The sequence below is a fragment of the Heterodontus francisci genome, chromosome X, assembly GCF_036365525.1.
Source record: "Heterodontus francisci isolate sHetFra1 chromosome X, sHetFra1.hap1, whole genome shotgun sequence".
NCBI lineage: Eukaryota > Metazoa > Chordata > Chondrichthyes > Heterodontiformes > Heterodontidae > Heterodontus > Heterodontus francisci.
This window is the reverse complement of record NC_090421.1, coordinates 7,445,999-7,471,008: the sequence shown is the minus strand read 5'-3', so window position 1 is coordinate 7,471,008 and position 25,010 is coordinate 7,445,999. Positions and strand designations below refer to the sequence as shown.

Below are 25,010 nucleotides of genomic sequence, written 5' to 3'. Positions count from 1 at the left end.
AGTGCCAGTATTCCAGAGGGAAAAGGCACAGTCAACAGGTTTCAACATTATTGTGGAAAAGGAATTAGTTTTGCTTCGATATGTAAAGTCATCTTCCTGTTGGAGCATTAAAAACTAAATCTGGTAAGTGGTAATGAGTGATTTTGTGAGACACTCTAACTGGCTGTCACTGATCTATATTTGGGATAGGCCTCACCCTGGGCCTCAAACCCTGCCCAGTGTGCAGTGCTGAGATTTGACTAGCTCACCCTCTGGTAATATCAGTCTCTTTTCACATTTGCTGACTTTATACCCTGTGATATAAACACATCCTTGACAGGTAGTACTGCTGACTCATCGCCAGCAGCTTTTCTGTTCATTAATGCTATTGGTTCCCAATCCCCATCATTTGCAGTTGTATTACAAGTGTCAGCCTGGGATAGGTTGGTATTGTCTTCATTTGGAATCAGGATCATGGGTTTAAGCCCCACTCCAGCACTTGAGCACATTTTCAAGGCTGACACTTCAGTGCATTACTAAGGGAGCATTGCGCTGTCAGAGGTGCTGTCTTTCAGATGAGATGTAAAACCAAATCTCTGCAAGCTCAAGTGAATGAAAAAGATCCCATGGCACAATTTGAAGAAGAGCAGGGAGTTATTCCAGTGTCCTGCTTAACATTCCTCCTTTCGCTACCATCATCAAAAAAATGATCTAGTCATTTACCTCATTGCTGTTTGTGCGATCTTGCTGTGCACAACTTTGCTGTCATGGTTGCCAAAATAACAAGAGTGACTGCACTTCAAAAATACTAACTTGGCTGCAAAGAGCTTCGGGATGTCCTGAGGGTATGATGCCGCACCATGTCAATTCTATGAAAGGAAAGGTTTCCCATTAGGACAGGAAAGTTGTTTGTGGGTTTCTATCCTGGGGTCGAAATACATGCTCTCAAGCTGCAATCTACCTGCGTCACCTACTGCTTCTTCAAAAAAAGATGCTTTGTCTTCATGTTACATTATTAAAGTAGTCTTTAAATTCTGTTGTGCGACTCTTAAGATTCATTGATCAAATGTTCCTTCAGAACATTAACCAGTAATTTAATGGTCACAAATTTTGAATGTATAAAAAAGTTTGGGTAGAGAAATTATAAAGATATCACACACCAAAAGATACACCCAGAGAGGCAGAACTTCCTATTCACCCAGAGAGAGGGAGAGAACACTTCCCCTTTCACCCACAGAGGGAGAGAACACTTCCCCATTCACCCAGAGAGAAAGAGAGAGAACACTTCCCCATTCACCCAGAGAGAGAGAGAGAACACTTCCCCATTCACCCAGAGAGAGAGAGAGAGAACACTTCCCCATTCACCCAGAGAGAGAGAGAGAACACTTCCCCATTCACCCAGAGAGAGAGAGAGAGAGAGAACACTTCCCCATTCACCCAGAGAGAAAGAGAGAGAACACTTCCCCATTCACCCAGAGAGAGAGAGAGAGAACACATCCCCATTCACCCAGAGAGAGACAGAACACTTCCCTATTCACCCAGAGAGAGGGAGAGAGAACACTTTCCCATTCACCCAGAGAGAGGGAGAGAGAACACTTCCCCATTCACCCAGAGAGAGAGAGAGAACACTTCCCCATTCACCTAGAGAGAGGGAGAGAACACATCCCCATTCACCCAGAGAGAAAGAGAGAGAACACTTCCTCTTTCACCCAGAGAGAGAGAGAGAGAACACTTCCCCTTTCACCCAGAGAGAGAGAACACTTCCCCATTCACCCAGAGAGAGGGAGAGAACACATCCCCATTCACCCAGAGAGAAGGAGAGAGAACACTTCCTCTTTCACCGAGAGAGAACACTTCCCCTTTCACCCAGAGAGAGAGAGAGAGAGAGAACACTTCCCCTTTCACCCAGAGATAGAGAGAGAACACTTCCCCATTCACCTAGAGAGAGAGAGAACACTTCCCCATTCACCCAGAGAGAGGGAGAGAACACTTCCCCATTCACCCAGAGAGAGAGAGAGAGAACACTTCCCCATTCACCCAGAGAGAGAGAGAGAGAACACATCCCCATTCACCCAGAGAGAGAGAGAGAGAACACTTCCCCATTCACCCAGAGAGAAAGAGAGAGAACACTTCCCCATTCACCCAGAGAGAGAGAGAGAGAACACATCCCCATTCACCCAGAGAGAGACAGAACACTTCCCTATTCACCCAGAGAGAGGGAGAGAGAACACTTCCCCATTCACCCAGAGAGAGGGAGAGAGAACACTTCCCCATTCACCCAGAGAGAGAGAGAGAACACTTCCCCATTCACCCAGAGAGAAAGAGAAAGAACACTTCCCCTTTCACCCAGAGAGAGAGAGAACACTTCCCCATTCACCCAGAGAGAGGGAGAGAACACATCCCCATTCACCCAGAGAGAAAGAGAGAGAACACTTCCTCTTTCACCCAGAGAGAGAGAGAGAGAACACTTCCCCTTTCACCCAGAGAGAGAGAGAACACTTCCCCATTCACCCAGAGAGAGGGAGAGAACACATCCCCATTCACCCAGAGAGAAAGAGAGAGAACACTTCCTCTTTCAACGAGAGAGAACACTTCCCCTTTCACCCAGAGAGAGAGAGAGAGAGAGAGAGAGAACACTTCCCCTTTCACCCAGAGAGAGAGAGAGAGAACACTTCCCCATTCACCGAGAGAGAGAGAGAACACTTCCCCATTCACCCAGAGAGAGGGAGAGAATACTTCCCCATTCACCCAGAGAGAGAGAGAGAACACTTCCCCATTCACCCAGAGAGAAAGAGAAAGAACACTTCCCCTTTCACCCAGAGAGAGAGAGAGAGAGAGAGAGAGAGAACACTTCCCCTTTCACCCAGAGAGAGAGAGAGAACACTTCCCCATTCACCCAGAGAGAAAGAGAAAGAACACTTCCCCTTTCACCCAGAGAGAGAGAGAGAGAACACTTCCCCATTCACCCAGAGAGAAAGAGAGAGAACACTTCCCCATTCACCCAGAGAGAAAGAGAAAGAACACTTCCCCTTTCACCCAGAGAGAGAGAGAAAGAACACTTCCCCTTTCACCCAGAGAGAAAGAGAAAGAACACTTCCCCTTTCACCCAGAGAGAGAGAGAGAACACTTCCCCTTTCACCCAGAGAGAGAGAGAACACTTCCCCATTCACCCAGAGAGAGAGAGAGAACACTTCCCCATTCACCCAGAGAGAGAGAGAGAGAACACTTCCCCATTCACCCAGAGAGAGAGAGAACACTTCCCCATACACCCAGAGAGAAAGAGAGAGAACACATCCCCATTCACCCAGAGAGAGAGAACACTTCCCCATTCACCCAGAGAGAGAGAGAGAGAACACTTCCCTATTCACCAAGAGATAGAGAGAACATTTCCCCATATACCCAGAGAGAGAGAGAGAACACTTCCCCATACACCCAGAGAGAGAGAGAGAGAACACTTCCCCATTCACCAAGAGATAGAGAGAACATTTCCCCATATACCCAGAGAGAGAGAGAGAACACGTCCCCATTCACCCAGAGAGAGAGAGAGAGAACACATCCCCATTCACCAAGAGATAGAGAGAACATTTCCCCATATACCCAGAGAGAGAGAGAGAACACTTCCCCATACACCCAGAGAGAGAGACAACACTTCCCCATTCACCCAGAGAGAGAGAGAGAGAACACTTCCCCATTCACCCAGAGAGAGAGAACACTTCCCCATTCACCCAGAGAGAGAGAATGCTTCCCCATATACCCAGAGAGAGAGAACACTTCCCCATTCACCCAGAGAGAGAGAGAGAACACTTCCCCATTCACCCAGAGAGAGAGAGAGAGAACACTTCCCTATTCACCAAGAGATAGAGAGAACATTTCCCCATTCACCCAGAGAGAGAGACAACACTTCCCCATTCACCCAGAGAGAGAGAACGCTTCCCCATATACCCAGAGAGAGAGAACACTTCCCCATTCACCCAGAGAGAGAGAGAGCGAACACTTCCCCATTCACCCAGAGAGAGAGAACGCTTCCCCATATACCCAGAGAGAGAGAACACTTCCCCATTCACCCAGAGAGAGAGAGAGAACACTTCCCTATTCACCAAGAGATAGAGAGAACACTTCCCCATATACCCAGAGAGAGAGAGAGAGAACACTTCCCCATACACCCAGAGAGAGAGAGAACACTTCCCTATTCACCAAGAGATAGAGAGAACACTTCCCCATATACCCAGAGAGAGAGAGAGAGAACACTTCCCCATACACCCAGAGAGAGAGACAACACTTCCCCATTCACCCAGAGAGAGAGACAACACTTCCCCATTCACCCAGAGAGACAACACTTCCCCATATACCCATAGAGAGAGAGAACACTTCCCATTCACCCAGAGAGAGAGAGAGAGAACACTTCCCCATTCACCCAGAGAGAGAAAGAGAGAACACGTACTCATTCACCCAGAGAGAGGGAGAGAACACTTCCCCATTCACCCAGAGAGAGAGAACACTTCCGCATTCACCCAGAGATAGAGAACACTTCCCCATTCACCCAGAGAAATGGAGAGAGAGAACATTTCCCCATTCACCCAGAGAGAGAGAGAGCACTTCCCCATTCACCCAGAGAGAGAGAACACTTCCCCATTCACCCAGAGAGAGAGAAAACTTCCACATTCATCCAGAGAGAGAGAACACTTCCCCATTCACCCAGAGCGAGAGAGAGAGAGAACACTTCCCCATTCACCCAGAGAGAACACTTCCCCATTCACCCAGAGAGAGAGAGAACACTTCCCCATTCACCCCGAGAGAGAGAACACTTCCCCATTGACCCAGAGAGAGAGAGAACACTTCCCCATTGACCCAGAGAGAGAGAGAGAACACTTCCCCATTCACCCAGAGAGAGAGAGAGAGAGAGAACACTACCCCATTCACCCAGAAAGAGAGAGAGAGAACACATCCCCATTCACCCAGAGAGAGAGAGAACACTTCCCCATTCACCCAGAGAGAGAGAGAGAGAGAACACTTCCCCATTCACCCAGAGAGAGAGAGAGAGAACACTTCCCCATTCACCCAGAGAGAGAGAGAGAACACTTCCCCATTCACCAAAGAGAGAGAGAGAACATTTTCCCATTCACCCACGGAGAGAGAGAGAGAGAACACTTCCCCGTTCACCTAGAGAGAGGGAGAGAACACATCCCCATTCACCCAGAGAGAAAGAGAGAGAACACTTCCTCTTTCACCCAGAGAGAGAGAGAGAGAACACTTCCCCTTTCACCCAGAGAGAGGGAGAGAGAACACTTCCCCATTCACCCAGAGAGAGAGAGAGAACACTTCCCCATTCACCCAGAGAGAAAGAGAAAGAACACTTCCCCTTTCACCCAGAGAGAGAGAGAACACTTCCCCATTCACCCAGAGAGAGGGAGAGAACACATCCCCATTCACCCAGAGAGAAAGAGAGAGAACACTTCCTCTTTCACCCAGAGAGAGAGAGAGAGAACACTTCCCCTTTCACCCAGAGAGAGAGAGAACACTTCCCCATTCACCCAGAGAGAGGGAGAGAACACTTCCCCTTTCACCCAGAGAGAGAGAACACATCCCCATTCACCCAGAGAGAAGGAGAGAGAACACTTCCTCTTTCACCGAGAGAGAACACTTCCCCTTTCACCCAGAGAGAGAGAGAGAGAGAGAACACTTCCCCTTTCACCCAGAGATAGAGAGAGAACACTTCCCCATTCACCTAGAGAGAGAGAGAACACTTCCCCATTCACCCAGAGAGAGGGAGAGAACACTTCCCCATTCACCCAGAGAGAGAGAGAGAGAACACTTCCCCATTCACCCAGAGAGAGAGAGAGAGAACACTTCCCCATTCACCCAGAGAGAGAGAGAGAGAACACTTCCCCATTCACCCAGAGAGAGAGAGAGAACACTTCCCCATTCACCCAGAGAGAAAGAGAGAGAACACTTCCCCATTCACCCAGAGAGAGAGAGAGAGAACACATCCCCATTCACCCAGAGAGAGACAGAACACTTCCCTATTCACCCAGAGAGAGGGAGAGAGAACACTTCCCCATTCACCCAGAGAGAGGGAGAGAGAACACTTCCCCATTCACCCAGAGAGAGAGAGAGAACACTTCCCCATTCACCCAGAGAGAAAGAGAAAGAACACTTCCCCTTTCACCCAGAGAGAGAGAGAACACTTCCCCATTCACCCAGAGAGAGGGAGAGAACACATCCCCATTCACCCAGAGAGAAAGAGAGAGAACACTTCCTCTTTCACCCAGAGAGAGAGAGAGAGAACACTTCCCCTTTCACCCAGAGAGAGAGAGAACACTTCCCCATTCACCCAGAGAGAGGGAGAGAACACATCCCCATTCACCCAGAGAGAAAGAGAGAGAACACTTCCTCTTTCAACGAGAGAGAACACTTCCCCTTTCACCCAGAGAGAGAGAGAGAGAGAGAACACTTCCCCTTTCACCCAGAGAGAGAGAGAGAGAACACTTCCCCATTCACCGAGAGAGAGAGAGAACACTTCCCCATTCACCCAGAGAGAGGGAGAGAATACTTCCCCATTCACCCAGAGAGAGAGAGAGAACACTTCCCCATTCACCCAGAGAGAAAGAGAAAGAACACTTCCCCTTTCACCCAGAGAGAGAGAGAGAGAGAACACTTCCCCTTTCACCCAGAGAGAGAGAGAGAACACTTCCCCATTCACCCAGAGAGAAAGAGAAAGAACACTTCCCCTTTCACCCAGAGAGAGAGAGAGAGAACACTTCCCCATTCACCCAGAGAGAAAGAGAGAGAACACTTCCCCATTCACCCAGAGAGAAAGAGAAAGAACACTTCCCCTTTCACCCAGAGAGAGAGAGAAAGAACACTTCCCCTTTCACCCAGAGAGAAAGAGAAAGAACACTTCCCCTTTCACCCAGAGAGAGAGAGAGAACACTTCCCCTTTCACCCAGAGAGAGAGAGAACACTTCCCCATTCACCCAGAGAGAGAGAGAGAACACTTCCCCATTCACCCAGAGAGAGAGAGAGAGAACACTTCCCCATTCACCCAGAGAGAGAGAGAACACTTCCCCATACACCCAGAGAGAAAGAGAGAGAACACATCCCCATTCACCCAGAGAGAGAGAACACTTCCCCATTCACCCAGAGAGAGAGAGAGAGAACACTTCCCTATTCACCAAGAGATAGAGAGAACATTTCCCCATATACCCAGAGAGAGAGAGAGAACATTTCCCCATATACCCAGAGAGAGAGAGAGAACACTTCCCCATACACCCAGAGAGAGAGAGAGAGAACACTTCCCCATTCACCAAGAGATAGAGAGAACATTTCCCCATATACCCAGAGAGAGAGAGAACACGTCCCCATTCACCCAGAGAGAGAGAGAGAGAACACATCCCCATTCACCAAGAGATAGAGAGAACAATTCCCCATATACCCAGAGAGAGAGAGAGAACACTTCCCCATACACCCAGAGAGAGAGACAACACTTCCCCATTCACCCAGAGAGAGAGAGAGAGAACACTTCCCCATTCACCCAGAGAGAGAGAACACTTCCCCATTCACCCAGAGAGAGAGAACGCTTCCCCATATACCCAGAGAGAGAGAACACTTCCCCATTCACCCAGAGAGAGAGAGAGAACACTTCCCCATTCACCCAGAGAGAGAGAGAGAGAACACTTCCCTATTCACCAAGAGATAGAGAGAACATTTCCCCATTCACCCAGAGAGAGAGACAACACTTCCCCATTCACCCAGAGAGAGAGAACGCTTCCCCATATACCCAGAGAGAGAGAACACTTCCCCATTCACCCAGAGAGAGAGAGAGCGAACACTTCCCCATTCACCCAGAGAGAGAGAACGCTTCCCCATATACCCAGAGAGAGAGAACACTTCCCCATTCACCCAGAGAGAGAGAGAGAACACTTCCCTATTCACCAAGAGATAGAGAGAACACTTCCCCATATACCCAGAGAGAGAGAGAGAGAACACTTCCCCATACACCCAGAGAGAGAGACAACACTTCCCCATTCACCCAGAGAGAGAGAGAGAACACTTCCCTATTCACCAAGAGATAGAGAGAACACTTCCCCATATACCCAGAGAGAGAGAGAGAGAACACTTCCCCATACACCCAGAGAGAGAGACAACACTTCCCCATTCACCCAGAGAGAGAGACAACACTTCCCCATTCACCCAGAGAGACAACACTTCCCCATATACCCATAGAGAGAGAGAACACTTCCCATTCACCCAGAGAGAGAGAGAGAGAACACTTCCCCATTCACCCAGAGAGAGAAAGAGAGAACACGTACTCATTCACCCAGAGAGAGGGAGAGAACACTTCCCCATTCACCCAGAGAGAGAGAACACTTCCGCATTCACCCAGAGATAGAGAACACTTCCCCATTCACCCAGAGAAATGGAGAGAGAGAACATTTCCCCATTCACCCAGAGAGAGAGAGAGCACTTCCCCATTCACCCAGAGAGAGAGAACACTTCCCCATTCACCCAGAGAGAGAGAAAACTTCCACATTCATCCAGAGAGAGAGAACACTTCCCCATTCACCCAGAGCGAGAGAGAGAGAGAACACTTCCCCATTCACCCAGAGAGAACACTTCCCCATTCACCCAGAGAGAGAGAGAACACTTCCCCATTCACCCCGAGAGAGAGAACACTTCCCCATTGACCCAGAGAGAGAGAGAACACTTCCCCATTGACCCAGAGAGAGAGAGAGAACACTTCCCCATTCACCCAGAGAGAGAGAGAGAGAGAGAACACTTCCCCATTCACCCAGAAAGAGAGAGAGAGAACACTTCCCCATTCACCCAGAGAGAGAGAGAACACTTCCCCATTCACCCAGAGAGAGAGAGAGAGAGAACACTTCCCCATTCACCCAGAGAGAGAGAGAGAGAACACTTCCCCATTCACCCAGAGAGAGAGAGAGAACACTTCCCCATTCACCAAAGAGAGAGAGAGAACATTTTCCCATTCACCCACGGAGAGAGAGAGAGAGAACACTTCCCCATTCACCCAGAGAGAGAGAGAGAGAACACTTTCCCATTCACCCACGGAGAGAGAGGACACTTCCCCATTCACCAAAGAGAGAGAGAGACCACTTCCCCATTCACCAAAGAGAGAGAGAGAACATTTTCCCATTCACCCACGGAGAGAGAGAGAGAACACTTCCCCATTCACCCAGAGAGAGAGAGAGAGAACACTTTCCCATTCACCCACGGAGAGAGAGAACACTTCCCCATTCACCCAGAGAGAGAGAACACTTCCCCATTCACCCAGAGAGAGAGAGAACACTTCCCCATTCACCCAGAGAGAGAGAGAACACTTCCCCATTCACCCAGAGAGAGCGAGAACACTTTCCCATTCACCCACGGAGAGAGAGAACACTTCCCCATTCACCCAGAGAGAGAGAACACTTCCCCATTCACCCAGAGAGAGAGAGAACACTTCCCCATTCACCCAGAGAGAGAGAGAACACTTCCCCATTCACCCAGAGAGAGCGAGAACACTTTCCCATTCACCCACGGAGAGAGAGAACACTTTCCAATTCACCCACGGAGAGAGAGTGAGCACTTCCCCGTTCCCCCAAGAGGATCTCAATGGGGAAATGTTGATTATTTCTTCTTGAATGTTTTTTGTTTGAATCAACCAAGGTTGAATTGACAATACGCCATCTCCTTAGATTGGAAAAGAAACATTTTTCTTTCTTGTGCTCCCCTGGTGGTGCTGGTCTTACTGGGGAAGGTTCCTTCTCTTCCAGCTCCTCTTGTTCTTGTCCTCACCTGAAGTTCACACATGAACACTTCCGAGCTAGTAGTAGTTGTTCCAGCAAGTCGTAAGCCAGTGTTAATGACAATTATTGGGTTCCTGCCTCTGCCCTGTCTGAAATCAGCTCACTCCGCTCAGAGCTGGAAATGTTGAAATTGTGTTTTGTCTTACTATAGGGCGATGGTTAGTGACAGTGGGACGCAAACAGCTGGAACAACCTCAGCAGTTCTGCAAAGGATATTGGGAGCCAGTTCCCCAGAGCTCCATCAAAGCCCGATGCTGCAATCACTTGGGAAAATGGCGAGGTTTACTTGTTCAGAGGAGATAAATACTGGCGTGTTAACAATCAGTTAATCCAAAGACTAAATCCACTGTTTGGATGCAGTATTTGTAACAGGGTGACCTGGATACATTAGCTGATTAAATGTTGAATACCTGTCAGTCAACTGGGCGGGAAACACAAAGGGGCCACTGATGGATGTCATTTATTGGATAGATACCTTTGGTGGCTATGCACATTAGATAGTTTTATACTGTGGAGAAGACCACAACTGAGAATGTCTCAACATGCTCGATCTCTGAATCTTGACAAGCATCAGCAGGAGACAACTTTGACAATATTGCTCAGATGGATTGAGTACCCGTACTTCAGAGGGAAGAGGCCCAGCCAAGAAGTTTCAACGTTTAGGTAGGAATGAAATTCTTTTCGAAAACGAAAGCTGGGAAGGGGTAAGAGTGATTTTGTCACTGCCATGCATTTGGGACAGGCCTCACACTGGGACTCAATCCCAGCCCAATGTGCAGTGCTGAGACTAAACTGGCTTGCCCTCGGACTCCAGGAGATAGGAGTTATCATTCAGTCAAAGACCGCAGCCTCCGACATGGACAATAATTCTTACTCCTTCCTTCCAAGTAATACGTTACATTCATTAATTCCAAACTTAATTACAAACTATGTGAAAGTGGGCAGGAGATGGGTCAGTGCCTGGGCTTGGCATGATGGTCAACTGATACATAACACGAGACAAGTGTCAGTTCAATATGGAAAATACACACTTTCTTACAGAGAACAGACAGAGGCTGCTTTGGAGAACTCTGCTGTTCTTCGATAAGGACAAAATTGAGAGCTGGAGAGGAACAATATTTGTTTGTTTTGGATGTGGGGAGGGAGAGCAGCTTTCAAAGGGCCTGTAATATTCCTTCGCATGATATGGTCACTGCAGCTGGGAGTCCTGCCTGGAAATCAATTGGACATGTCATTTTCTCATTCAGGCCTCAGGGGTTGTTAACTGTGTTTTTAGGAGACAAGGGGCTGAATTTTCAGGCCCCGCTGAGGTTGGGAACAGTGGTGGACAGGGCCCGAAAATTATGAGACCGGTTGGCGTGCTGTTTTCTCGACCTCGTTCCATTTTGGCCGATGCAGGCTTAGGGCCTGGCAAGGCCGCCCGGCCCTACCAGGTGAGCAGGCAATCAAGCTATCAAGCTTGTTAAGAGCCTTGTTAAGGGTTAGCAATGGAGGCTGACTGAAATTTTCCTGGAGGCGAAACCCAGTGGCAGACCGGGGTGCCAGCACTCCAGGCAGGCCTACAGGCCCTTCCTGCCTGCCTGGGTGGGGCTACAGCCAAAGGCCACCCTGTATTGGGTTCCCCTGACTGCCCCCCTCTCAACCGCACAGTGCTGGCCTGACTGCTTTTTGTGTTTTTTATTTCAATTTTTAAAAAGGTGGCTGAGAGGGCATCTTCTTGTTGAAGCATAATCTCAGTTATTTACCTTTTACTGCAGCCGGGTAATCCTCTGAAACTGGAAGGCCTCTCTCTGACTGGGGAAACTGCCAAATACGGGTGTGCCCCGGTTAAAATTCCAGGTCAATGACGATTTTCCCCCTGCGACGGGTTCAGTCCCGGCTCCTGTTTCCTGCCCCCAAACCAAAAATTGAGCCCTAGGTGTCTTCTGAACATCAGCCAGAGATCCTGCTCCTGATTGCTCTGCAGTGACCCCTGCTGGAAAGCTCATACATGTGTGAACATAATTCAACTGAATTGGGACAACCGACACAGTTGAGCAGCCTTTCGACAAATAATGTCAAGCATGTTCACAGGTTTAAAGTAGTAAAATGGAAATTTAGGACAGATATCAGTAAGTTTTTCTTCGCTGAGAACGAGCGACACTTGGACAAAGCTCCCAAATTGAGTGGTGGATGCAGGAACCCAGGCATCATTTAAGAAACAATTAGATGCTGCAACAAGGGGACTGTCGAGTCTTCCTGGATGGATGGACTAAGATGGGGCAATTAGCATTCCCCATCTGTGAGTATCTTGTGAATTCAAATTGCTTCTTTGCAGTGTGTGATCCTCATTGTGACCTTTTAGTGAGTGGTTCAGGAGTTTAATGGCAATTAATTACAGTCAGGCCAGACTGATATTTATTGCCAATCCCTAGTTGCCCTGGGAAGGTGACTATGGGCTGACTTGAACCGCTGCAGACCTGGTGTTGACTGTGCTCCCACAGTGGTGTTAGATGATTAAATAGATGGTCACAATTTGATATCCTGACTGACTGCATTACAGTAAGAGCGATTGCTTCATATCGTGCTCCGTGAATTGTAGGTTGTTGGCCCAGAGCTGCCCGACAGTAGAGACTGCCAGTTTCAGCTCCCACAGTTGTGTGTCTCCAGTTTCCTCGATCAATCTGACAATCTGATGCACCAATCTGCAGCTCTAGGGAGCTCTCCGCACAGTGTGACACCCTGATCTGCCATTTACCTGACAGCCTGCGTAACGAAGAACCACAATCATCAGGACGGGCATTATAATAATTGTCCTCTCATAAGCAGAGTGCCCTGATCTATTTGCATAATTTTGATGGAATTTGGGATGAATCGCAAGGTGAGATGCCGTGTGGTGAAATTCTAACTCAGGAGTACATTGGAGTCAATGTGGAAATGGAGAGTCCATTTGGGTCTGAGAGTTTAGATAATAGGACCATGCAATAGGGAACTGATCAGGGCTTAAATAAAAACGAATTTGAAATTTCAGAAATACAGACAGACCAGAAGCCAGCTGTTTCAAGTGCTTTAAACTAAAATTGTAAAGCTTCCATGGAAATGAATTTGGGAAAGCTGTCACCTTCAGAAGGGTCCAGGTCCTTAGATTGAAAATGAAACATTTTCCTCTCCCCTGCTGCCCAGCTGGTGCTGACCTTACTGGGGCAGGTCCCTTGGCTTCCAGCTGTTCCTGTCCTCACTTGCAGTGCACACTTGAGCATTTTCCGGCACGTGTCAGCGAGTTGTAATCCAGTGCAGGAACCCACCCTGAACAGGAAATGTTGAAATTATGTTTTTGTCTTGGTGTAGGGCGATGTCTACTGGCCGTGGGATGAAAACCAGTGGAATAATCTCAGCAGTTCTCTAAAGAACATTGGGAACCTGTTCACCAGAGCTCCATCAAACCTCGATGCTGCAATCACTTGGAAAAATGGCAAGATTTACACATTCAAGGGAGATAAATACTGGCGTGTCAACAATCAGTTAATCGCAGAACCAGGATATCCAAAGAGCAAATCCACAGTTTGGATGCAGTGTTTGTAACAGAGCGACCTGAATACATTGATCGGTTAAATATTGAATACCTGTCAGTCAACTGGGGGGAAACACAAAGTGGCCATTGATGGATGTGATTTATGGGATGGATATCTTTACCCATTGGATAGTTTTATATTGTGGAGAAGATACAACTGAGAATGTCTCAACATGTTCGATCACTGAATCTTAACAAGCATCAGCAGGAGACAACTTTGATCAAATATTCCCAGGATGGTTTCACTGCCAGTATTCCAGAGGGAAGAGACCCAGTCAACAGGTTTCAACATGAATGGAGAAAAGGAATTAGTTTCACCCTGATATGTAAAGTCGTCTTTTGTTCTTTAAAAAAAAGGTGGTAAGTGGTAAGAAGAGTGATTTTGTGAGAGGCTCCAACTGGATGTCACTGATCTATATTTGGGACAGGCCTCACCCTGGGCCTTAAACCTAGTCCAGTGTGCAGTGCTGAGACTCAATTAGCTCACCCTCTGGTAACATCAGCCTCCCTTCACACTTGCTTATTTTATGCCCAGTGATATAAGCACATCTTTGTAAGACAATGCTACTGTCTGATCAGTAGAAGTTGTTTTTAACATATCATGATTTTGTGTAGTTGGGGTGTTATTTGGAATGACCAAGGTTCCACAATCCGTCACATAAGCAGTGGCCGTTAACTAAAAAGACGCATTTTTCTATCCATTGCTCTCCCCTGCTGCCCAGCTGGTGCTGAACTTACTGGGGCAGGTCCCTTGGCTTCCAGCTGTTCCTGTCCTCACTTGCAGTGCACACATGAGCATTTTCCGGCATGTGTCAACGAGTTGTAAGCCAGTGCAGGAACCCACCCCGGTGTCTGAGTCCAATTGCCAGGTTCCCGCCTCTGCCCCGTCTGAAATCAGCTCACCCCCCTCAGACCAGGAAATGTTGAAATTGTGTTTTTGTCTTGGTGTAGGGCAATGTCTACTGGCCGTGGGATGCAAACCGCTGGAACAACTTCAGCAGTTCTCCAAAGGACATTGGGAACCTGTTCACCAGAGCTCCATCAAACCTCGATGCTGCAATCACTTGGAAAAACGGTAAGATTTACTTCTGACAAAATGTCATCGACCTGAAACAATAACTCTGTTTCTTTCTCCACAGATGCTGCCAGAACTGCTGAGTGTTTCCAGCATGTTCTCTTCTTACGAAGCAAGATTTACATATTCAAGGGAGATAAATACTGGCGTGTCAACAATCAGTTAATCGCAGAACCAGGATATCCAAAGAGCAAATCCACAGTTTGGATGCAGTGTTTGTAACAGAGCGACCTGAATACATTGATCGGTTAAATATTGAATACCTGTCAGTCAACTGGGGGGAAACACAAAGTGGCCATTGATGGATGTGATTTATGGGATGGATACCTTTGCCCATTGGATAGTTTTATATTGTGGAGAAGATACAACTGAGAATGTCTCAACATGTTCGATCACTAAATCTTAACAAGCATCAGCAGGAGACAACTTTGATCAAATATTCCCAGGATGGTTTCACTGCCAGTATTCCAGAGGGAAGAGACCCAGTCAACAGGTTTCAACATGAATGGAGAAAAGGAATTAGTTTCGCCCTGATATGTAAAGTCGTCTACCTGTTGGAGCATTAAAAAAAAGGTGGTAAGTGCTAAAAAGAGTGATTTTGTGAGAGCTTCTAACTGGATGTCACTGGTTTGTATTTGGGACAGGCCTCACCCTGGGCCTCAAACCCAGCCCAATGCTGAGACTCAATTAGCTCACCCTCCGGTAACATCAGTCTCCCTTCACACGTGCTTATTTCATACCCTGTGATCTTAACAATACTTGATAGACAATATTGCTGACTGATCACCTGAAGTCATTTTTTATCTACCATGATTCTGTTTACTGGGTGGGAGCACTGGCATTGAGTGTTTCCCTGATCAATACCACCCGTGCCATCCTGGAGGTTTATGGGCACATGAAATCAGCCTGTGAAATAAGAGCCTGGGATGGGATTTGTCACGCAGACTTTAATCTCATCAATCTATGAATTATACAGTAAAAAGAACTCCTGAGAAACTGAAGTTACTGTTTGTCGAAAAATGACCAGTTGGTCCTATATTAATTTTCACTGCAGGTGTTTCATTGTGTTTGTCGGGTGTGTGTGTGTGTGTGGGTGGGGTGGGGTGGTCGGGTTAAACACTGCAATTGAGGGGGCCCGCCACTCATTCATTTCCATCCAACCTGAGATGTCATCACCTCTGCCTCACTCTGAGCAACAGCACAGGAAGTCTGCTCATACTTAACAGAAGTGAAAGAAAACAGGAACAGATACGTACAACTCTTTCAGATGTGACTGAATAGCAACAACCACTAGGTATCTGTAATGGGAAACCAGGGAAAGTTGGATGATTGAGAGCAGCAATCTTGTGTATTGTCTCAGTAATCCAGCATTGCCTTACACAAAAGTAAAATACTGCAGATGCTGGAAATCTAAAATAAAGACAGAAAACGCTAGAAATACTCAGCAGATCAGACAGCCTCTGTGGAGAGAGAAACAGAGTTAACATTTCAGGTCGATGGCCTTTCATCGGAAACTGGAAAAAGGTAGAAATGTAACAGGTTTTAAACAAGTACAGAGGCAGGGAAAGGGGGAAGGTGGGCTGGGGGAGGGAAAGAATAAAAGGGAAGGGCTGTGATAGGGTAGAAGGTGGAAGAGATTAAATGACAAAAGGGATGATGGTGCAAGGCAAAAGGGGATGGTAATGGAAACTTCCTTAGTTTGGTAAAATGATAAGACACCTCAGAAGTACTTCATTGGCTGTGAAGCACTTTGGGACGTCTGAAATTTGTGACAGGCACTATATAAATGAAGGTTCATTCTTTTTGGTGAAATAAGCCAATAACTTTTCATTCATGCCATTCGTTCCCCAACCCCTACCCCGTCATTTACAGATGTATCACATGCAGCAGCCTTGGCTAGCTTGGGCTGGCTTCTGAGATCGTGGTTTCAAGCCCAAATCCAGGGTTTGAGCACATATTCTAGGTTAACACTTCTGTGCAGTACTGAGGGAATGCTGCACTGTTGGAGCTGCCGCCTTTCAAACGCGATGTTAAAGCAAGCTCTCCGATGTGAAAAATCCCATGGCACTATTTGAAGAAGGAAGTTTTTCCGGTGTCCTGGCCAACAATCCTCCCTTAACTACCACCACCAAAGCAATTTATCTAATTTTAGATTGTGGGATCTTGCTGTGTGCATTTTTGGTAATCAGCTCACTCACCACGGAGCTGGAAATGTTGAAACTGTCATTTTGTCTTGGTGTAGGGCGATGTCTACTGGCCGTGGGATGAAAACCAGTGGAATAATCTCAGCAGTTCTCCAAAGAACATTGGGAACCTGTTCACCAGAGCTCCATCAAACCTCGATGCTGCAATCACTTGGAAAAATGGCAAGATTTACACATTCAAGGGAGATAAATACTGGCGTGTCAACAATCAGTTAATCGCAGAACCAGGATATCCAAAGAGCAAATCCACAGTTTGGATGCAGTGTTTGTAACAGAGCGACCTGAATACATTGATCGGTTAAATATTGAATACCTGTCAGTCAACTGGGGGGAAACACAAAGTGGCCATTGATGGATGTGATTTATGGGATGGATATCTTTGCCCATTGGATAGTTTTATATTGTGGAGAAGATACAACTGAGAATGTCTCAACATGTTCGATCACTAAATCTTAACAAGCATCAGCAGGAGACAACTTTGATCAAATATTCCCAGGATGGTTTCATTGCCAGTATTCCAGAGGGAAGAGACCCAGTCAACAGGTTTCAACATGAATGGAGAAAAGGAATTAGTTTCGCCCTGATATGTAAAGTCGTCTACCTGTTGGAGCATTAAAAAAGAAAGGTAGTAAGTGCTGAAAAGAGTGATTTTGTGAGAGCTTCTAACTGGATGTCACTGTATTTGGGACAGGCCTCAAACCTAGCCCAGTGTGCAGTGCTGAGAATTGACTAGCTCACCCTCCGGTAATATCATGCCTTTCGTGTTGCCTATTGTGTTCTTTAAATTCTGCTATGTGCCGTTTAAGTTTAATTGACCAAGTGCTTCATCAGTAACTTTACAGCTGGTTAAATGATCACAAGCTTTGACTATAAAAAATGTGGGAAGAGCAAATGTAAATCTGTCAGTCCCAGAGATTCACCCAGAGAGAGAGATCGAAAAAACACGTCCCCATTCACCCAGAGAGAGAGAGAGCGAGGGAGAGAACACTCACTATTCACCCAGAGCAATGGACAGCATGCAGCACTAGAACTTTATAGTGCCAGTCAGTGTAAAGGAGGATTTTAAATGAGATAGGAGATATGATTCAATCGCTAATAACATGATCTCGAACATATATGCTGATGCTTCCTCCTGCCTTACAGAGAATATGCCGCATTTATTAATTTCCAACTTGATGGCATGTGCAATTGGAGAGGAAATGGAGCAGTGCCTGGGCTCTACAGGATCGTGAACTATGACTCGAGGGGAAGTAAGGATAGCCTTGGTGAGCAGAGGTTGATTTTTTTTTTGTTCCGAATGGCTCTCAGCGACACAATTTCCTGATATTCTCTCCATCACTGAGGAGATTTCACAGCAACAACTGTTAAAGTTTCACACCGACCACCTTTGCCAAAATGTGCATTGTATTAGGAATCTATTTCTAATTTGCAAAAGGTGTCATTTTTCCTGCAGGACAGAGTGTGGATGTGTTGGTGACTATTTGCCCCCTGCGACGGGTTCAGTCCCAGCTCCTGTTTCCTGCCCCCAAAGCAAAAATTGAGCCCTAGGTGTCTTCGAAACATCAGCCAGAGATCCTGCTCCTGATTGCTCTGCAGTGACCCCTGCTGGAAAGCTCATACATGTGTGAACATAATTCAGCTGAATTGGGACAACCGACACAGTTGAGCAGCCTTTCGACAAATAATGTTCACACTTGAAAGATGACAATTAGTGCAAGCTGGTGGGGGAGGGGATGCTAATTGAACTGTATTCTGGTAAAACTCAGGAGACAAAAGCTGATGTGGGGGGAGAAGTGAGGAAAATCTGGGTGAGCAGAGATCGCATTTTTTGTTCCGAATGGCTCTCAGCGATACAATTTCCTGATATTTTCCCCGTCACTGAGGTGATTTCACAGCAACAACTAAAGTTTCACACCGACCGCCTTTGCCAAAATGTGCATTGTATTAGGAATCTATTTCTAATTTGCAAAGGTGTCATTTTTCTTGCAGGACAGAGTGTGGATGTGTTGGTGCAGGATGACCACACGGGCAGTTCATGCCTGGAGCACTGGAGATAGAGGGACGCATAAGCAGGGTAATACCTAAGCACAGCTGGGCCTGAATGATCGAAGGTGATTGGACAGAGATCCACATGGCTGTAAACAATATGGAAGAGGTAAATCCAGACAAGTGTAAATTAAATTGAGAGCAAAGGCCAAGCATGTTCACAGGTTTAAAGTAGTAAAATGGAAATTTAGGACAGATATCAGTAAGTTTTTCTTTGCAGAGAACGAGCGACACTTGGACAAAGCTCCCAAATTGAGTGGTGGATGCAGGAACCCAGGCATCATTTAAGAAACAATTAGATGCTGCAACAAGGGGACTGTCGAGTCTTCCTGGATGGATGGACTAAGATGGGGCAATTAGCATTCCCCATCTGTGAGTATCTTGTGAATTCAAATTGCTTCTTTGCAGTGTGTGATCCTCATTGTGACCTTTCAGGAAAGGGTTCATGAGTTTACTGGGATTTAATGGGCACCACCATTGACCCAAAACTTAACTAGACCAGCCATATAAACGCTGTGGCTACAAGAGCAGGTCAGAAGCTAGGAATTCTGCAGCAAATGACTCATCTCCTGACTCCCCAAAGCCTGTCCATCTACAAGGCACAAGTCAGGAGTGTGATGGAATATTTTCCACTTGCCTGGATGGGTACAGCTCCAACAACATTCAAGAACCTCGACACCATCCAGGACAAAGCAACCCACTTGACTGGCACCCCATCTACAAACATTCACTCCCTTCATCACCGGCACAGAGTGGCAGCAGTGTGTACCATCTAGCACCGCAGCCTCACAGCTCCAGCGACCTGGGTTCAATTCTGGGTACTGCCTGTGCGGAGTTTGCAAGTTCTCCCTGTGACCGCGTGGGTTTTCGCCGGGTGCTCCGGTTTCCTCCCACAGCCAAAGACTTGCAGGTTGATAGGTAAATTGGCCATTGTAAATTGCCCCTAGTATAGGTAGGTGGTAGGGGAATTGAGGGAAGGTGGGGATGTGGTAGGGAATATGGGATTAATGTAGGATTAATATAAATGGGTGGTTGATGGTCAGCACAGACTCGGTGGGCCGAAGGGCCTGTTTCAGTGCTGTATCTCTAAATAAAATAAATAAATAAAACTCACCAAGGCTCCTTCGACAGCACCTTCCAAACCCGTGACCTCTACCACCTAGAAGGACAAGGGCAGCAGATGCATGGGAACACCACCACCTGCAAGTTCCCCTCCAAGTGACACACCATACTGACTTGGAACTATATCGCCGTTCCTTCACAGTCACTGGGTCAAAATCCTGCAACTCCCTTCCTAACAGCACTGTGGGTATACCTACCCCACATGGACTGCAGCGGGTCAAGAAGGCAGCTCACCACCACCTTCTCAAAGGCAGTTGGGGATGGGCAATAAATGCTGGCCTGACCAGCGACGCCCACATCCTATGACCGAATAAAAATGAACATTTATTTTCAAAATAGAAATTCCTTTATCTCCACCAGAGTTGCCAACATTCCAAGATTATCCTGGAGTCTCCAGGAATTAAATTTAATCTCCTGGACACTGCTATGAACAAATTGGGAGAAAAATCATAAGCGCATTAAAAATAAGTGTGTATTTTTCATTTTCTTTGAACACTTTAGTTCGCTGTAAAAAATGTTGGGGCTTGGAGGTCATTTGATTTAACCTGCAGTAATACAGTCAACCTGAGTTGCAAACCTGCCCCTTTAGTTCTGTGGGCCAGGACATGCAGGTATTAACTATTAAAATAGTCAATTAACTTTTTCATTTGCAGCAAATCAAACAACAATGAACTTGAGCTCTACCTGTCTTGATTCTGCTCTCCCCCCACTCCCTCATCCCATTTCAGATGATCGTTAAACCCAGCCTGGTTCTGTTTGAGGTTCGCTGGCAGGATCCAAAAGTAACACTCACAGACACTTCTTCATGTAAAAACATCTTTATAAGTCACAAAGAAATATTACAGGAAAAATCTCCACATTCAATAAATGAAACAATTGTTCAGACAAAGGACACAAACAAAATGAACTTCTATGAATAGAGGGAAATACTGAAGAAGGAGTAATGTTAGTTCATCATCAGCTTCAACACTGGCGCAGTATAAAAATAGAACAACAGACTGGAAGGAGCCGTTCATGATATTCAATGTCTGTTATGAACACAGGCTGGTCAGATTTCCTAATGGCTCAGTGCAATACTGATCCACACAGAGAAGGATGGTCCCAGGTTTAATTCCCCAAATTGTGCTGGGTTTACCTGATCTCAGCTGGGACAGTGGGAGGAGCGCATTGATGAGCCTCCGTGCTTTTGCACCAGGGAGGGGAAACCAAAGATCAACTAGGGTGCCTGCTCCTCGACCCTGCGTGACTGTGTGTACTTCGGGTAAGGAGAGGACAGAGCTCAAGTGTGAGGTTCCTACAGTTGCTCATTGTGTGTACAGCCAGAAAGGACGGCTTCTCGGGCCAGACACCAGGGAACAGCCAGCATCCATAGAACTGTCGTCCAGCAAGAGTTAGCACCTTCAGGAGAAACCCCTCGGCTGGGCAGGAGGGTGGAAATGCAAATCAATTAATAGTGAATGATATCAATTTGATGGCACCAGATAATGAGCAAGCCTCGCCGGTTAAAATACTGGTGTAAAATTTCAACAATAGAACAGCTGGCCAACTTGAAGGAACCTACGGAGGGTGAAGACTTGGCCAAGTGCCAAGGGCATGTGGTGTAACCAAATTCACTGTAAGTTCAGAAGCTTCTTTAGGACCCCAGATGTTTCAGGCTGTTAGAAACCATGATGAAATTTGAGGGAATTTTTCTTTAAAAATAAACTCAAACACTTTTAAATTCTCCCCTTTCTTCCTGGTGGAAATTGACAGATTCAAAGCCTGAGAAATGTTTCGCCCTCTCAGACAAAGGCTGAAGACCCAAGATCTTCAGTGGCTGCGATAGTGACTGATCAATACTGGAGACTGGAATCCGACTGTCACAAAACACTGAAGTTTCCAGAGGGAACTGCGGTCTTCTCTGTACTACATTCCTACACTTAATTGTCACCAGCAAGCTATGGTGAAGCTGAAAATCTTCCCGGAGGCAAAAGCAGGGTACAATACTGCACTGCACAGTACTTTGCATCAGTGCAGAGTCCAGACATGCATTTTATACTGCTCTTTCAATAACTGTACCTGGATGGACCTAAGGAATGATTGAATGTTCCAGCACAGAAGCAACATGAGGTCTGCATTGGTGTTTTTCTCCACATGAGCCTTCCAGTCTGACCCCACTCTCTGGCTTACTCTCAAACCCTTTCGCAACCTCTTTCCTTACAAGCAACTGCTGAATTGTATAAAGGCACTTTTTCTAACCTTTCCTTTCATTTAACACTGCAATTAAAGCTGCATTTAAAAAAGAACATCCTAATTCATGTTTCTGTATATGCAGTCTACGTGGATGGAGCTCTACTGTAGTGTACCGAACATCGGCAGGGTACAGGCAGTCTACGTGGATGGAGCTCTACTGTAGTGTACCGAACATCGACAGGGTAAAGGCAGTCTACGTGGATGGAGCTCTACTGTAGTGTACCGAACATCGACAGGGTACAGGCAGTCTACGTGGATGGAGCTCTACTGTAGTGTACCGAACATCGACAGGGTACAGGCAGTCGACGTGGATGGAGCTCTACTGTAGTGTACCGAACATCGACAGGGTACAGGCAGTCGACGTGGATGGAGCTCTACTGTAGTGTACCGAACATCGACAGGGTAAAGGCAGTCTACGTGGATGGAGCTCTACTGTAGTGTACCGAACATCGACAGGGTACAGGCAGTCTACGTGGATGGAGCTCTACTGTTGTGTACCGAACATCGGCAGGGTACAGGCAGTCGATGTGGATGGAGCTCTACTGTAGTGTACCGAACATCGACAGCATACAGGCAGTCTACGTGGATGGAGCTCTACTGTCGTGTACCGAACATCGACAGGGTACAGGCAGTCTATGTGGAGTCCTACTGTAGTGTATCGAACATCGACAGGGTACAGGCAGTCTATGTGGATGGAGCTCTACCTAAGTGTACGGAACATCGAAAGGGTACAGGCACTCAGGAACATTGACAGGGTACAGGCAGGCTACGTGGATGGAGCCCTACTGTAGTGTGCAGAACATCGACAGGATCCAGGTAGTCTACGTGGATGGAGCTCCACTGTAGTGTGCAGTACATCGACAGGGTACAGGCAGTCTATGTGGATGGAGCTCTACTGTAGTGTACCGAACATCGACAGGGTACAGGCAGTCTATGTGGATGGAGCCCTACTGTAGTGTATTGAACATCGACAGGGTACATGCAGTCTATGTGGATGGAGCCCTACTGTAGTGTACCGAACATTGACAGGGTACTTGCTGTCTCTATGGATGGAGCTCTACTGTAATGTACCAAACATCGACAGCATACAGGCAGTCTACGTGGATGGAGCTCTACTGTTGTGTACCGAACATCGGCAGGGTACAGGCAGTCGATGTGGATGGAGCTCTACTGTAGTGTACCGAACATCGACAGCATACAGGCAGTCTACGTGGATGGAGCTCTACTGTCGTGTACCGAACATCGACAGGGTACAGGCAGTCTATGTGGAGTCCTACTGTAGTGTATCGAACATCGACAGGGTACAGGCAGTCTATGTGGATGGAGCTCTACCTAAGTGTACGGAACATCGAAAGGGTACAGGCACTCAGGAACATTGACAGGGTACAGGCAGGCTACGTGGATGGAGCCCTACTGTAGTGTGCAGAACATCGACAGGATCCAGGTAGTCTACGTGGATGGAGCTCCACTGTAGTGTGCAGTACATCGACAGGGTACAGGCAGTCTATGTGGATGGAGCTCTACTGTAGTGTACCGAACATCGACAGGGTACAGGCAGTCTAAGTGGATGGAGCCCTACTGTAGTGTATTGAACATCGACAGGGTACATGCAGTCTATGTGGATGGAGCCCTACTGTAGTGTACCGAACATTGACAGGGTACTTGCTGTCTCTATGGATGGAGCCCTACTGTAGTGGACCGAACATTGACAGGGTACATGCTGTCTCTGTGGATGGAGCCCTACTGTAGTGTACCGAACATTGACAGGGTACATGCAGTCTTTGTGGATGGAGCCCTACTGTAGTGTACCGAACATTGACAGGGTACAGGCAGTCTACGTGGATGGAGCTCTACTGTCGTGTACCGAACATCGACAGGGTACAGGCAGTCTACGTGGATGGAGCTCTACTGTCGTGTACCGAACATCGACAGGGTACAGGCAGTCTATGTGGAGCCCTACTGTAGTGTATCGAACATCGACAGGGTACATGCTGTCTCTGTGGATGGAGCCCTACTGTAGTGTACCGAACATTGACAGGGTACATGCAGTCTTTGTGGATGGAGCTCTACTGTAGTGTACCGAACATCGACAGGGTACAGGCAGTCTACGTGGATGGAGCTCTACTGTTGTGTACCGAACATCGGCAGGGTACAGGCAGTCGATGTGGATGGAGCTCTACTGTAGTGTACCGAACATCGACAGCATACAGGCAGTCTACGTGGATGGAGCTCTACTGTCGTGTACCGAACATCGACAGGGTACAGGCAGTCTATGTGGAGCCCTACTGTAGTGTATCGAACATCGACCGGGTACAGGCAGTCTATGTGGATGGAGCTCTACCTAAGTGTACGGAACATCGAAAGGGTACAGGCACTCAGGAACATTGACAGGGTACAGGCAGGCTACGTGGATGGAGCTCTACTGTAGTGTACCGAACATCGACAGGGTAAAGGCAGTCTACGTGGATGGAGCTCTACTGTAGTGTACCGAACATCGACAGGGTACAGGCAGTCTACGTGGATGGAGCTCTACTGTAGTGTACCGAACATCGACAGGGTACAGGCAGTCGACGTGGATGGAGCTCTACTGTAGTGTACCGAACATCGACAGGGTACAGGCAGTCTACGTGGATGGAGCTCTACTGTAGTGTACCGAACATCGACAGGGTAAAGGCAGTCTACGTGGATGGAGCTCTACTGTAGTGTACCGAACATCGACAGGGTACAGGCAGTCGACGTGGATGGAGCTCTACTGTAGTGTACCGAACATCGACAGGGTACAGGCAGTCGATGTGGATGGAGCTCTACTGTAATGTACCGAACATCGACAGCATACAGGCAGTCTACGTGGATGGAGCTCTACTGTTGTGTACCGAACATCGGCAGGGTACAGGCAGTCGATGTGGATGGAGCTCTACTGTAGTGTACCGAACATCGACAGCATACAGGCAGTCTACGTGGATGGAGCTCTACTGTCGTGTACCGAACATCGACAG

The 25,010-nt window shown here is 47.3% G+C and overlaps 1 protein-coding gene across 3 annotated transcripts in view; it reads left to right on the top strand.

Annotated features, from left to right (window-relative positions):
• Nucleotides 1-25,010, top strand: part of LOC137358707 (partner of Y14 and mago-like) — a 119,887-nt gene that overhangs the window by 80,243 nt on the left and 14,634 nt on the right. Inside the window, exons 5-10 of one of the 3 annotated variants that reach the window (XR_010971267.1) lie at nt 13,113-14,986; nt 16,653-17,239; nt 17,758-17,879; nt 18,604-18,769; nt 18,881-19,032; nt 20,511-22,146. The gene's annotated coding sequence lies outside the window, so the exon portion shown is untranslated. Of the gene's footprint in view, nt 1-13,112; nt 14,987-16,652; nt 17,240-17,757; nt 17,880-18,067; nt 18,094-18,603; nt 18,770-18,880; nt 19,033-20,510; nt 22,147-25,010 lie in introns of those variants that run through there. The other 2 variants (XR_010971268.1, XR_010971269.1) reach the window with 2 other exon arrangements.